We start from the raw sequence: 15582 nt of genomic DNA, 5'->3' as shown, positions 1-15582 counted from the left end.
ATTAGATTCCACTCATGCCATGAGGAAAAACCTGAGGCCAGACTTTCCTTATGACAATGGTTCTCAACAACATGGATATGTGGCCATTGTTTACAGAGGGGTTAGAAGTGGCTTATTAATATGATCTGTAAATACATTTTTAATTAATTATTATTGCAATATAGTTTATTAATAATAATGTTAGTTTCTGCTGTACAGCAAAGAGAATCATCTGCTGTGCGTGCACACACACACACACACACACACTCATATCTCCACTCTTTTTTAGATTCTTTTCCCATATAGGTCACTACAGAGTGTTGAATAGAGTTCTCTGTGTTATACAGTAGATCCTTATGGCTTATCTATTTTGTATATAGTAGTGTGACTACGTCAGTTCCAATCTCCCAATTTATCTATCCCTACCCCTCCTTTCCTACTTGGTAATCATAAGTTTGTTTTCTACATCTGTGAGTCAATTACTGTTTTATAAATAAGAAAAGTATAATTATTTCACAAGTAGTTCCCAACCAGGGCCTATAAGATATGTATGCCAACAGGAGCTAGGCAAGTAACACTTGTTAGCTAACCAAAGTCACATGTCACTGCCAAAGCACACATGATTAGGGTTGCGATGTAGCTGGCAGGTTCCGGCAGGCAGCATTTGGTCCCAGCCTGTTACTCCCGCTTAGCATTGGTGTGCTAATATGGCCCAGTTCTTCTGTTTTGGGGGTGTTTTATAAGAAAATCCAGAAATTCCAAGGTTTATATGAAATCTCCAAATTGTGCATATTTATAACTTACTGAACTTTTATTAAAAGATATGACCGAAGATTCTATTTTGTCTATGAGACATTGGTTTGCAAATCTGGCCTACAATGGCATTCTTCTCAGGATCTGCATTCTTGTGTACTTCCTCTGGTGGTGGAAAAAATGCAGTGGCGTTAGAGTTTGTCTGCAGTCCATTGCATGGAACCTGCAACCTCTCCTGCTTTTGCCACTGGGAACCCTATGTGCACAGCAATGGATATCAGTTATACTCGAATAGGGGCATGCCAGGGTTGCAAAAAGAGGTCAGCCCCTGTGCCAGAATAGAGTAAATGGATTAAACCTCCATAGATTCCACCATTGGGGTCACCAAACCACCGTGGGAGCCAATTTTAGGGGCTAGAAAGAAGCAGTGTCAGATCAGAATCTCCCATAGGCAGCTGCTAAAACACCTGAGAGGCTTGAACATTTAGTTTAAGGGAAAAATGCTAGGTACTACCTGCCCAATGGAAACGGCCTCCTTCCTCTGCTTTCTCATCCTGCACACACCCTCCCACACTCACATGTGTGAATTCTTAAGTTCTTTGTCCCGTGATCTGGATCCTCCTCTAGAAGGCCAGATGGAGAAGCTCTCAAGGCCTCTCACCCCATCACCCCTTTCATTCAGCTCACCACTGTCATATTTCCTCTTCTCCCTTTTACATTCCAGACTTAAAAAGCACTGTATGTATTAAAAAAAAAAAAAAAGTTCTAGGATTGGAAGCCAAAAGAACTTCCAATCTCCCTTGAAGATTTGGGTCCTCGCCCTCCACTTATAACCTAGAAAATTTGTAACCTCTTCCTCTTGAGTTTTCCTGTCTGTAAAATGCAGATCATTGTACAAAGTTTAAAGGTTATGGGAAGACTAGGAAACTAGAGGAAATGGAAATGTGTTATACATGGAAAGCAGTAGGCAAACTCTTGTTGTTCTCAGGTTACTAGACAGATCTCTGTTCAACTTTGTAGAATTCCCCATCTGCCACTACTATTGCTAATGTTTTTAAACCACTGGAAAATGCCAATATTATCTACACTTGATCACTGCCGTTAAGACTTGAGCTGGCCAGAGTTCATGGCCAGAGTTGCCTGGTTTGTAGGACAATGTCCAACAACTATGCACAATGTCATCACCAGCCTACTCCCCACCTCCCCCGCATCTTACCCTCTTGTCATTCAGGCAAAATATTCATACAAATTCACACATAACCCTCATTAGTGCACGGGTCTGACCTTTCATGATGTCTAGTAGAACTTTCTGTAGTGTGAAAATGTTCTGTATCTGAGTTGTCCAATACGGTAGCCACTTGCTCCGTATGGCTATTGAGCACTTTAAATGTGTCAACTGTGACATAAGAGGTTTTTACATTTATTTAATTTTATTAACTTACTAGACAATCACATGTGGCTAGGCGGCTACCTTACTGGACAGCATAGTTCTGTTTTGTCTTTCGGAAGTACTAACACTGAGCCCCAGTTGCCCAAAGCCATGGCATGCTCATAACAATTTTATTGACTTCTTTTCACTTCCTTACTTCATTTTCAGTGCTGCCTGGATTTACCTCTCAAATACATTCCTTGCATTGAAATCTTTGTCTCAAGGTCTTCCTATGGAAAGACCCACCAAAGGCAATATTTTAAGATGACCACTCTATTTCCAAAATGGAGAAAAATGGGAAGGGCACCAACTAGAGCTGAGGAGATCAGTAAGGAGGTTTTTGTAGTATTTAGTAAACATATGTGGAGCATTTCCTTGTCAGAGCCTGAGGACAGAGCAGTGAATCATGCTTTTCCCTTCATGGAGGAGCTGATAGCTTAGATTCAGGTCTCAGCTACATCAGTCAATTGCCATTTTATAGACTCAGTTATCCAAGGCCATCGTGATAAAATAAGAGTAAGGTTATGCTGTATCTCTTAGAGGTAACTCAGACAGAGAAAACTTTAGTCCCTTCTGATTCACCTTGTTCCCAGCTAGCTACCCTCATTGCCAATGAACAAGATTCAAATTGAATTAATAATAAGGGAATTCCAAGTTTGTCTCCAATACTAGTATTTTCTAAAAACCACGTGGTAAAACGTGGATGGCATCCTAGAAAATGCACTGGGTTAGACGAACCCTGATCTCTAGTTATAACCCAGGAAATGACTTAAACTTCTTGCAGTGGTTCTCAGAAATGGCATTCTGTGCAGGCAACCACACGTTGTAATTGTAGGGGAAATGGTGAACTAGTTAAAGTACCAGTTTGAAATTTTAAAGGCCATAGGCATAAGATTTTGCAAGGCAAATAAAGAGTGAAGACTGTATATGACAGTGACAGAGACCTCTAAGAATATGATAGAGTTACACTGACTTATGACTTAAACTGACTTCCAGACACGGTAAGGTCAATGTCAAAACCTTTTTGTAGCTATATGAAAAGGACACAGCGACTGGGTGAGGCCAGTGGTATACAGGTGATGCAGAATCCAGGACTTTCGAGCAGCTATGTTGTTTCTGGTTTTTCTATGTTGATAAAAGTTACCTGCTGGCTAAAATGTCTGGAAGGGATGTTATTAAGAGAAAAATAACTCAAGATAGGGGAAGAAATTTGGAAGAGAACATCTAGTCCTCCTCAAGGATTTAAGTACCCAGGGTGCAGTGATGGCAGAAGGAGGAAAGCTCTAATTTGTACATATTTTTGTTGATCCCAAGCTACCAGTGACAGGTTGGGAAGAGATACACTTGGTTGGCCCTCACAAGCCTGTGAGAGCCAGCTTCAGCATACCACTGTGTAAGGGAAGTGACATTCCTAGTTCAAAAAACAAACAAAAAAAACCTGTCCAAATATTACCATGCCAGTGCTGCGGAAATATGTACCTCTAGGAGGGCTACTAGATGTCTAGTATGGGTTAAGCACAGTTTAAATTGTTTGGGAAAGGAAGTAGATTCTGAAATCTACAGGTCAGAGATCCTGAGGTCAACCCAGGGCAAGATGCTATGTAGATCATTTAAGAAATCTGGGGGGGATAATTAGGGAAACAGTGATTACCAGGAGCCAGCGTGGGTTCACTGAGAAAAAAAAATCATGCCAGACAAGTTTTTCATTGACCTCACTGTTTTCTTTAATTAATCTAAATTATTTTTTTAAATGATTGACATATTATGTGTAGATATTAAAAAGATATGAGTCTAAGCTAAGGATTGGTGAACTGTGATCCTTAAACTAAGTCTGGAATGCTGCTTGTTTTTGCAAATAAAGTTTTATTGTAATACAGCTACTAGTTTGAATAATGGCCATAGCTGCTTTTGCAATATTATATCAATTGAATGACTACAACAGAGATATTATGCTCAGAAACTCTAAAGTATTTACTATTTGGCTTTTTACATTTTGCTGCTCCCTGGTATATTCTGGAGAAGGCTAGATGAGAGTAAAAACTGTGTGAGCTCATAACCATAATGAAGCGTGGCATTCAAGTGTTTCTAATTTCCAGAATAATTGTATCCTAGAGAAAGATTTCTAGTAATAGAATCCTGAGTACTGTCCTAGCTGTGTCCTGTGCATTGTTTTATTATCAACTGTGTAAAAGACAGAACTGACATGCTATACAGACCAGTTTTGCAGATGATCCACAGTCAAACTGGTCATCGACTACCTGGCATGTTTCAATCAAGTTCAAGCAAGTAGACAGAGGAAAGTACTTATGATCATCAGAAACAGCTGAAGGAGGTTGATGCTTAGATTCTTGGAAAAAGAAAAGTGGGTCAAGAATGAGAAGCTGTATTTAAATATTCAAAGGTCTCATTTAGAAGGAGGGGTTACACTCGTTTCTAAAGAGTATGTGCAATTTATAACTAAACATTTACCAGTTTAAGAACAACTTACCTGATTGACTTTGTTTAGTAGGTAATGGCTTTGTTGCTATGAATGGTATTCAAGCATAGACGAGGAGAACTCTTAGGGGTGCTGAATCTGAGCAAACTCTGGGAGATGGTGAAGGACAGGAAAGCCTGGTGTGCTGCAGTCCATGGTGTCACAAAGAGACAGATATGACTTAGCGACTGAACAATAACAGAAGGATTCATGCCTAAGGAATCTTGTACTTCTCAGAATTTGTGATTATCTGAGCCTAATTTCTTATTGGTAGAGTGATGATTGGTAGAGGAGAAGGGGACGACAGAGGAAGAGATGGTTGGATGACATCACCAACTGGACAGACATGAGTTTGAGCAAGCTCTGGGAGTTGGTGATGGACAGGGAAGTCCCTGGGGTCACAAAGAGTCAGACATGAATGAGCAACTGAACTGAACTGAGAGTCAAAATAGAATTCAAGATACTCTTTAAAGTCGGATACTTACAACATAACAAATTCTTAGGTTCTGAAGAGCAGCTCTGACTGCTTAGATCGAGATTGCTTGATTTAGACATACAGATGTTCCTTAACAGCCCCAGAAGCCTTGCTTGCGGGTAAAGAAAAAGCTCTTCCTTCCCAACTTCTGTACATCTGTTTCTTCAGGCTCCAGCCACACCTGGAGCAAGCCAGCGTAATCACTGATCAGTCAGTGAGAACCATAATGGGGTGATGATTTTGCCATAAGTCAGCAGTCCTTGTTACAGAAACTGGCCAAAAGACTTCAAGGCTATTAAGTCAGGTAGAAACAACTGCAAAGATGAATCAGTTAGACGTCTGAGAACAAGGAAGCAGACCCAAACCAAACCAGTGAGAAACAAAATGGTCGAAGGCAGGAATTGGTTTAAAAATGTAAAACTGAGCAAGTCCTTGAACATTTCAGCCAGATATGTCTCTCTACCTTTTTAGTGGTTTATCAGATTATGGATTTCATCTAATTATTTTTTTTAATTTTTATTGTGATAAAAGTCACATAATATAGAACATACTATTTTAAACATATTTAGCTATACAGTTCGGTGGCATTAAGTACAGACACATTGTTGAACAAATCTCAGCATCATCTATCTCCTGAATTTTTCACTTTCCTAAACTGAAACTCTGTACCATTAAACACTAACTCCCCATTTCCCCTCTTCACCTTCCATCCCCTGCCCCTGGCATCTACCAATGTACTTTCTGACCCTATGAATTTGACTACTCTAGGTACCTAGTATAAGTGAAATCAAACAGTATTTGTCAGCATCTACTATATACTGGAATGAATTTTTCAGTTCAGTTCAGTTCAGTCACTCAGTCGTGTCCAACTCTTTGCAACCCCATGAATTGCAGCATGCCAGGCCTCCCTGTCCATCACCAACTCCCAGAGTTCACTCAGACTCACGTCCATCGAGTCAGTGATGCCATCCAGCCATCTCATCCTCTGTCATCCCCTTCTCCTCCTGCCCAATCCCTCCCAGCATCAGAGTCTTTTCCAATGAGTCAACTCTTCACATGAGGTAGCCAAAGTACTGGAGTTTCAGCTTTAGCATCATTCCTTCCAAGGAAATCCCAGGGCTGATCTCCTTCAGAATGGACTGGTTGGATCTCCTTGCAGTCCAAGGGACTCTCAAGAGTCTTCTCCAACACCACAGTTCAAAAGCATCAATTCTTTGGCGCTCAGCTTTCTTCACAGTCCAACTCTCACATTCATACATGACTACTGGAAAAACCACAGCCTTGACTAGATGGACCTTTGTTGGCAAAGTAACATCTCTGCTTTTGAATATGCTATCTAGGTTGGTCATAGCTTTCCTTCCAAGGAGTAAGCATCTTTTAATTTCATGGCTGCAGTCACCATCTGCCATGATTTTGGAGTCCCCCCAAATAAAGTCTGACACTGTTTCCACTGTTTCCCCATGTATTTCCCATGAAGTGATGGGACCAGAATGAATTTTTAAGGTTAGCTTAATATATGTCCTACACATTATGCCTTATTTCTTCCCCCTGTGCTATGCAGCAGGTTCTCATTAGTTACCTACCTTACCTACCTTATACACAGTAGTGTATATATGTCAGTCCCAATCTCCCAGTTTATCCCCTCCTTATCCCTTGATGTCCATATATTTGTTCTGTATGTCTGTGTCTCTGTTTCTGCTTTGCAAATAGATTCGTCTGTGCCATTTTTCTAGATTCCACATCAGTTCAGTTCAGTCACTCAGTCATGTCTGACTCTTTGTGACCCCATGGATTGCAGCATGCCAGGCCTCTGTGTCCATCACCAACTCCCAGAGTTTACTCAAACTTATGTCCATGGAGTCAGTGATGCCATCCAGCCATCTCATCCTCTGTTGTCCCCTTCTTTTCCCGCCTTGAGTCTTTCCCAGCATCAGGGTCTTTTCTTTTTATTAATTTATTTATTTTAATTGGAGGCTAATTACTTTACAATATTGTAGTGGTTTTGCCATACATTGACAGTATTCTTGCCTGGAAAATTACATGGACAGAGGAGCTCTGGTGGTCACAAACAGCCGGACACAACAGAGCATGCACATAGACACAAAAAGTGTAACTGAACACATATTTGGCTGCTCACCACTCAACAGACAGTAAATTGAGAAGCAAGCTTCAGTAGAGAAGAAACATGCTATGTTCAGAAAAATCCAGCAACTCTGAAGATACTGCCCAACCCTAGTGACGATTTTTAAAGGGAAAAGGGGGAAACAGTTAATTATTAAGCAGGAAGTCAGAGTCTTCATCATTTTTCCATTGCACGCAGGCCTGTTGACTTACCCCAGTCTTACTTGGATGTTGTCTTGCTCACATGGTCCACCTGTAATTGAATGTTCTCTTGCCATCCACCTGTGCCCGCAGAGTCTACCTGCAGATTTACTAAGGGGAACCTAGGGGTAGAGAGTCAGTCATTCTTTAACTACTTAATTCTTCATTCTTATTCCTTTTAATCCAGGCAGGGAATCAACAAATCAGGTAAGGGGTTGTATTTATTTAGAAAAGCAGAAATCGGGAGCAGAGTTAAATGTTGCCTAATGAACTCATCTTTATGTTTAAGGTCTAAGCAAAACAAGGATGAGCAAACAGAAAAAGGGACCAAGGAGCTGCTTACAGAAGTAGATTCATTTCCAGGGGATAGAAGGGGGAATGGGAAAGTGACTGCTAATTGGTTGTTTGAGGCAGATGAAAACAGTCTGAAATTAGATATTGGTGATGGTTGCACAACTAAAAACCATTGACATGTAAACAGTTTTAAAGTGGTGAATTGTATGAAATGCTAATTATGCCTCAATTTTTTAAGGGAAAAAAATACAAAGATATTATTTTTTGTATCTGAGCTCAGTTCTGGGCTCAAAACATCATAAATGGATTTTCTTACGTACATTAATCTTCAGTGTGACATTATTAAGTCAATAAGACAGTAATTCTCCCTTGAGCAGGAGTATCTCATGCACTTCAGGGCGTACAGCCTTTCTCCTCCTTGCCCACCACACAGTAATAGCAGCCCACAACCACTGTAACAGCCAAGAAATCACTGCACAAATGCCCACATGATCCTTGAGGATAAGATACTGCCCTTGTTGAGAGCTGCAGTTGTAACAATAATCAAACCAAAAATAATCAAATGCAAAAATAATCAAACCATATAAATATTTTGCACCATGACTTTCTCGATTTCCAAACTGACAGTTAGTCACCACTTACCATTACTTAGGGCTTCCCAGGTGGCCCTAGTGGTAAAGAACCCGCCTGCCAAGGCAAGAGATGTAAGACACCCAGGTTCAACCCCTGGGTTGGGAAGATCCCCTGGAGGAGGGTATGGCAACCCACTCCAGTATTCTTGCCCGGAGAACCCCGTGGATAGAAGAGCCTGGTGGGCTATAGTTCATAGGGTCACAAAGAATCAAACATGACTGAAGTGACTCTGCACACATCCACCATCACTTAGAGACTACTTCAAGGACTACTGAAGCTGTATTTGTTGGTGATTTCACCTGCGTCTCCTTCCCATTGCATGTGATTTGTAAAACAGCCATGCAGAATATACTCTCGCCCAGTGATCCGTTAAATAAATTGCAGGATTCTGTTTGTTTGTTTGTTTTTCCTAAATTAATACTATTAGGATGTGTGGTATTTCTCAGAATTTGCAACAGCCCTTACAGTTCAATAATGATGTGTTTCTCAACTCATCATCAAGAAGGAACTCAGCAACTTTGTAGTTCAATGGTGGTTTGAGGTAGAGGGTTTAAAAAAAAAAGGCTTCCCAGCTATTTAGGGAGTTTTTCTGTTCCTCAAAGATATTTTTTATTCTTACTTGATTTTGCATTTAAAACAGCAGTTAAGAGACCCTCCAGGCACAGACCGTGGTTTCAAATATGAATCTGAATAGCTGTTGGCAGAGTTGAAGCACCAGAGGCTGCTGGTGTCAAACACACACACACACACACACACACACACACACACACACACAGAGAGCAAAGAATTTTTTCAGGTTTTCGTTTCATGAATTGGCCCCTACCAAGTGCCGAAGGCTTAAAATCAGGATCTAAGTAATTCCCAAATCACGTGTTGGTACACACAAGGAGATCTTTTAACAGTTTCAAAGAGAGTCTAAAATTCTCAAAATACTTCATTTTTCTTTGCAATCTTTTTCAAAATAAAATACACCCCAGAGTAGGTTAGAAGGGCTGGGCGGTGCAACCCAGACTTTCTCAAAAGTAATATCCCAGACTGCTGGCCATGGACTGAAATCACTGTGAGAATGCTTTCTACAGTCTTCTTTGAACCATTGCCACTCATGGGATGGGATTTTAATGAAATAGTTATCTGGCTTTAAACATTGGCTCTAGTCCCAGAGAGGAGAAAAGAAGGCATTTTACTTTAAAAAAAAAAAAAAAAAAAAAAGCCATTCTCTTCCTAAACACAATAGTGGATTTTTCAAGTTCATAGTATAATTAGTGACATGTCTGGTATTTTTCAGCAATTGTTACATTTGGCCTCCTAACATAAGCACTGCAACTTCTACAACTGGAAATAAAAAAACTCTTTTGGTCAAATATTATAATCTGAGCATACAGTTCATTATCTCATTGAATAAACTGGAATCTAGTTTTCAAACTGATCACTCAGCATTTCAAATTTGTTAAAGCTGATTTCTAAAAAGAATAAGAAATCAGCTTGAACAAAGAATAAAGATTTGGGTCAGATCAGAAACACTCTTAGAGAAACTCAAGATAGGCTCAAAGCCTACTGGGGAGATTCTTTTAATTTATAAGAAAATGGTGGTCATTATGTTGGTTTTATAATTTCTGAGACGTTTATCAGATTTCAATGACATCTGAGAGGTATGTGTATGTGAGACATACGGATTTTACAGAGGGGGCTTTGGAGTCCTATAGGTTTTGGATTTGATAGCTGTAAACCTAAATTAAACATTTGATTAAAAAGTGAATCTTTAGAGACCTTGCCCTGCCCTGTGAGCTCTTCAAACTGCCAACTCTAAGGTCAAAGCCCCTGAACATACTTGAGGATTGCTGGCTTCATTTTGTTCCATGCTGGGGCTCTTTTCCTTTTTTAATTTTTTTTTATTACAGAAAGTTTCAAGCATAAGCAAAAGAAGATCAAATAATATAATGAACCTGTTTACCCACCAGGCAGCTTTGATAAATACCAGTACACAGCCCCTCTTGTTTTGTCCACATCATCACCAACTGCCCCCACCTTAGATTATTTTGAAGCATATCATACCATTTCATCTGTAAATATGTCAGACTATATACAACAAGGAATTTTTTTAAAGATAATTTGTTTAAAGTCACAATATGATTATCAAAACTAATCAACAATGATGTCATTAATATCAAAGAACAAGTCAGCGATATTTGTGCTCTTCTGATTGTCTTACAATTTTTCAGTAAAGTCTTGAGTCAAGATTCAAATAAGTCCCTTCCATGACAATTGATTATAGATGTGATTTGCTTTAAACTAATCAGAGTGATGGAGTTGGTGTGAACCAACACAGTGGATTATAGCCTGTTATATATTTCTCCATGAAGTTCATCAAAAAGCCCATTCCCTAGGATGGAGGAAGATTGAGAATGTGTTGCAGAGTAAGCACTTTATAGAGAGCAAATTGTATTTTCACAAACCCTTTTTAGTTGAGCAGAAGTAGGGAGAAGATGGAAATAAAAGAAGACTCTTTAAAGAAAAAAATTGTTTCAGGTCAGACTAGTTTTTCCTGGAAGAGGATTAAGTCTCATGATAGGTATCTTAACACTATCAAGCGTTTTGCTCTAACCCAATAAACTGGATCTTTTTCCTGCTGACCAGAGACATAAAATAAGCATAATATCTTAACCGTGTTTCAAGCAGATGAGCTGCAATCCTAGTGTTTGAAATGGTCTGATGCTCTTCAACCATTACCTGTTTTCCTCCATCGCAGTTCATGTTCCACAGTATGGTTCGATGAGGTTGGGAGTAAGTGGGAATTTGCTGTAAAGTCAAGCGATGATTTTGTTCTCTTGGCAAAGTAACGTTTACATAATAAAATGAAATCAAATGTTTCTCTTAATGATTCTTTAAAAGAAAAATTGGCTGGAAAAAAAATAGCTGTGACAAATTAGTAGGAGGGCAAAGGTATTTCAGGAAAAAAATAACAATAGATGCTAGTAACATCTCTCCACATTCATTGCCTATGATTGAAGCTATCTCTTTTTGAGTTGTTTGGTCTTTTTTGCTCAAAGCAGCATACATTTATTATGTCAACTTCTATGGGTTAGAAGTACAGGTACAACATGGCTGAGCTCTCTGCTTAAAGCCTCATAAGGCCAGTGCTGACATTTTTGTTTGTTTAATTTTTATTAAAGTATGGTTGATTTACAACGTTGTATTAGTTTCAGGCAAGTAGCAAAGTGAATCAGCTAGTTATACGTATATATGTATCCACTCTTTTTTAGATTCCTTTCCCATATAGGTCACTACAGAGTACTGAGTAGAGTTCCCTGTGCTATACAGTATATCCTTATTAGTTATCTATTTTACATACAGCAGTTTGTGTATGTCAATCCCAATCTTCCAATTTATCCCTCCCCTCACCTTATGCCCTGCTAACCATAAGTTTTTTACATCTGTAACTCTTATTTCTGTTTTGTAGACATATTCAATTGTACCTTTTTTTTAGATTTCACATGTAAGTGATGCATGATATTTGACTTTTTCTGTCTGACTGCAGTTAGTATGACAATATCTAGATCCGTCCATCTTGCTGCAAATGCCACTATTTCGTTCTTTTTTTATGGCTGAGTCACATTCCATTGTGTGTGTGTATGTATATATGTGTGTGTGTGTGTGTATATATAAAGAAATAGATATTTCTTTATTCCTCTGTTGATGAACTTTTAGCTTGCTTCCACGTCCCGGCTATTGTAAATAGTGCCTCAGTGAACACTGGGGTGCATGTATCTTTTCAAATTACAGTTTTCTCGGGATATGTGCCCAAGAGTAGAATTGACGGATCATATCGTAGCTCTAGTTTTAGTTTTTTTAAAGGAACTTCCATACTGTTCTCCACAGTGGCTGTACCAGATTACATTCTGATGAACAGTGTAAGAGGGTTCCCTTTTCTCTACACCCTCTCCAGCATTTATTGTTTGTAGGTTTTTGGATGATGGCCATTCTGACTGATGTGAGATGACACCTCATTGTAGTTTTGATTGGCATTTCTCTAATAATTAGTGCTGTTGAGCATCTTTTCATGTGCTTTTTAGCTATCTGTCTTCTTTGAAGAAATGCCTATTTAGATCTTCTGCCCATTTTTTGATTGGGTTTTTGTTTTTGTTTTAATATTGAGCTGCATAAGCTGTTTGTATATTTTGGAGCTTAATCCCATATCAATTGCTTCATTTGCAAATATTTCTCCCATACAGATGAGAGGATTAAACTATTGTCTCCTACCACTGACCTCAGAGTTGCTTAATAGGCTGCATAGGAAAAAGCAGGTGCCACAACAAACGTGAAATACCTGAAGAAAAAGCTAAAAATGGAATCAACCAGGTTTTAACAGATAACTAGATATAGACATTTTTTATATCAAATACCTAGATCTTGGGTCAACAAAATTTTTTCCGTAACGAACCAGAAATTAATTATGTTAGACTTTGCAGGCCGTTATTGATTTCTGCCATCAGAACATGAAAGGAGGCATAGACAATGCATAAATATCCCTGTATAATTTATTTACAAAATCATTTACAAAAGCAAGCAACAGGCTAGATTTGGTGTACAAGTTATGGTTGGTAGACCTCTGATACAGATGATGACAGAAATCTTGCTTTCATGTGGGTATTTGCCACTTAGTTGCAGATATGAGAAGGAATGTGCAGGTTATAAATTATGTAATTGGCTCAGGTAGGAGGTCACAGCCCCGGTATCTACAGGTTGACACTGTTCAGCTACATGAAGAGATGTAGGTGTGTATTAAAAGGTTGAAAGTGATGAAGACATAGCCAGGTAGAAAGACCTTTCTTTCCCAGTGGAAAGGGACCCTGTTACTCAGCTGTACCTGACTGTCACCATGTGGAAATGTCCAGCAGCTCCATCTCCTCTGTTGGTTCAGTGAAATCTCCCTATTTCTGAATATCTGAATACTTAAATATGGAAAATAATTAAACATTTTTAGGACAATGGGAAAGCAAACAAATCTCAGGGCACCCAGAAAAGTGTTGAATAGACACATAGCAGATTCTCAATAAATATGTGTTTAAAGGGCAAGAAGGAAAGAGAGATGGAGGCAGAGAGGCTGAGAGGGAAAACAAGCAAGGGGAAAGGCAGAAAAAGTGAAAAGAGACAAGTGGACAAAACCGTTCCTTAAACCACCGGTTTTCAAACTCTGGGCAAGAGGCTACGTCCTAGTCATTCATATATGGAATCTGCACAGGCCTGATGACACCATGTGCGTTAGAGGAGAGGTTTTATATTTCTTTAACTTAAATGATGTGTGCTATTTTCAACCTAGTAGGAAGGAAATAAAGTGAAGACCAAGAGTCTGGAGAGAGAAATCTCGATTTTTGTTTCTGCCCTGCACTGTGGGGTGCACACCATACTTCATCGTCAATGCCCATGTATTCTCTCCCTCACTGAACACGAGTCATCAGGGAGTTTTGTAGGAGCATCAGTGTGCAGTCAGAGTCCTGAGATTCTGATTTAATGGATCCAGTATGATGCTCCGGCCTCGATATTTTTTTTTTAATCACCCCATGTCATTCTAAAGCACAAAGTAGAGAATCACTAAACACTAAGGACTTATGTGGGGTTAGGAGGATAGTTGGGCATCCCAGCTGGCTCAGCGTTAAAGAATCTGCCTGCCAATGCAGGAGACGCAAGAGATACAGGTTTGATCCCTGGGTCAGGAAGATGCCCTGTAGTAGGAAATGGCAACCTAGATTTACAAAGAGCAGACAATACAGAACCCCTTCAGCTTGCCATTCTGGGATGTCTCCAGTGTTGGTCTACATTGTGGAATTGAGTCATCCAGCAAACTCAGCAATTAACACAATTTCACTCCCCTATCCTTCCCAAAAGTACCATCTGACCTATGTCTTATTTCAGGGATCAGTCAACTACAATCCCTTATGGGCTTTTGTATGGCCTAGAGGAGGAATGGCTTTTTACATATTTAAATGATTGAAAAAAATTCTTAAAGAATAATGTTAGTGACCTACCAAATTAAAAGAAATTCAAATTCCAATCTATAGTGAAAGAAAGTGAAGTCGCTCAGTTGTGTCCGACTCTTTGCGAACCCATGGACTATAGCCTGCTAGGCTCCTCCATCCATGAGATTTCCAGGCAAGAGTACTGGAGTGGGTTGTCATTTCCTTCTCCAGGGGAAATTCCAATCTATAAATAAAGTTTTATTGAAGCCCAGTCATGCCCCTTCATTTACATATAGCCTGTGGTTGTCTTTTCACTGCAAGGGCAGAGTTGAATCACTGCAACACTAACTGTGTGGACTGCAAAGTCCAGCATATTTACTCTCTGACCCTTTACAGAAAACCTCTGCCAATCCCTGTCTTGGAGAGTATAGACTCTTTGATGTGAAAAGACTAACAAATATAGCATCTTGAACATCTCGGTGGGTTAACCCAGCAAGTGTTTATCTTCCCCATATGTCATATGCCCCGTGTGACATCATGATTCTTAATCTTTTTGTGCCTCGGACACTTTGGGAAGTCTGATGAAGTCTGTCAACCCTTTTTCAGGATAATAATTTTCAAAAGCATAAAATAAAATATGTAGAACTTAAAGAAAAATACATTAAAATTCAATAATCAAAATATTTTAAAATGTGACATAATATATATGCTTCACTACTAAAGAATTAAATAACAAAATCTGGCAACAGGTTCAACAACTATAATAACTTTAAAACAGTAGTAAGTGTAAAACACTTTTGAAATATCTGCAACAACTAAGTGATATGAAAAATCTGTGATTTATCCAGGTGACAGTCATAGGGAGTACTTAAATCATTGTAGTTATTTGCCTACATTCATAATAGAAGGAGATACTAAATTTAAGTTAGAGTTTCATGAAAATAAGGATGTAATATTTTTCTAGCCAAGGCCGTAAACTCCTCGAATTTTATCCATAGATCAAGCAACCAGGGACTCAACGTTATAAATTCCTGAGAGGCTCTACCATTTCTGAGACAATAGAAACATCTATTTGAAACTCTGCTTTCCACCAGCAGGCAGGGAAGAGAGAGCAAGCATAGGGCAGTCCTAGAAATGGTAGAAAATACAACAGCCCACATTTCATGAAGCAGAACTCCAGTTTATTGGAGATTCCAGCAGAACCTACCTGACTGCAAAGAGAGGCTAGGAAATGCATCTCAGGATGTGCCCAGGAAGGAGGGGAGAC

Source organism: Bos indicus, chromosome 22 (assembly GCF_029378745.1).
Source record: "Bos indicus isolate NIAB-ARS_2022 breed Sahiwal x Tharparkar chromosome 22, NIAB-ARS_B.indTharparkar_mat_pri_1.0, whole genome shotgun sequence".
NCBI lineage: Eukaryota > Metazoa > Chordata > Mammalia > Artiodactyla > Bovidae > Bos > Bos indicus.
This window is presented reverse-complemented; position numbering follows the sequence as displayed.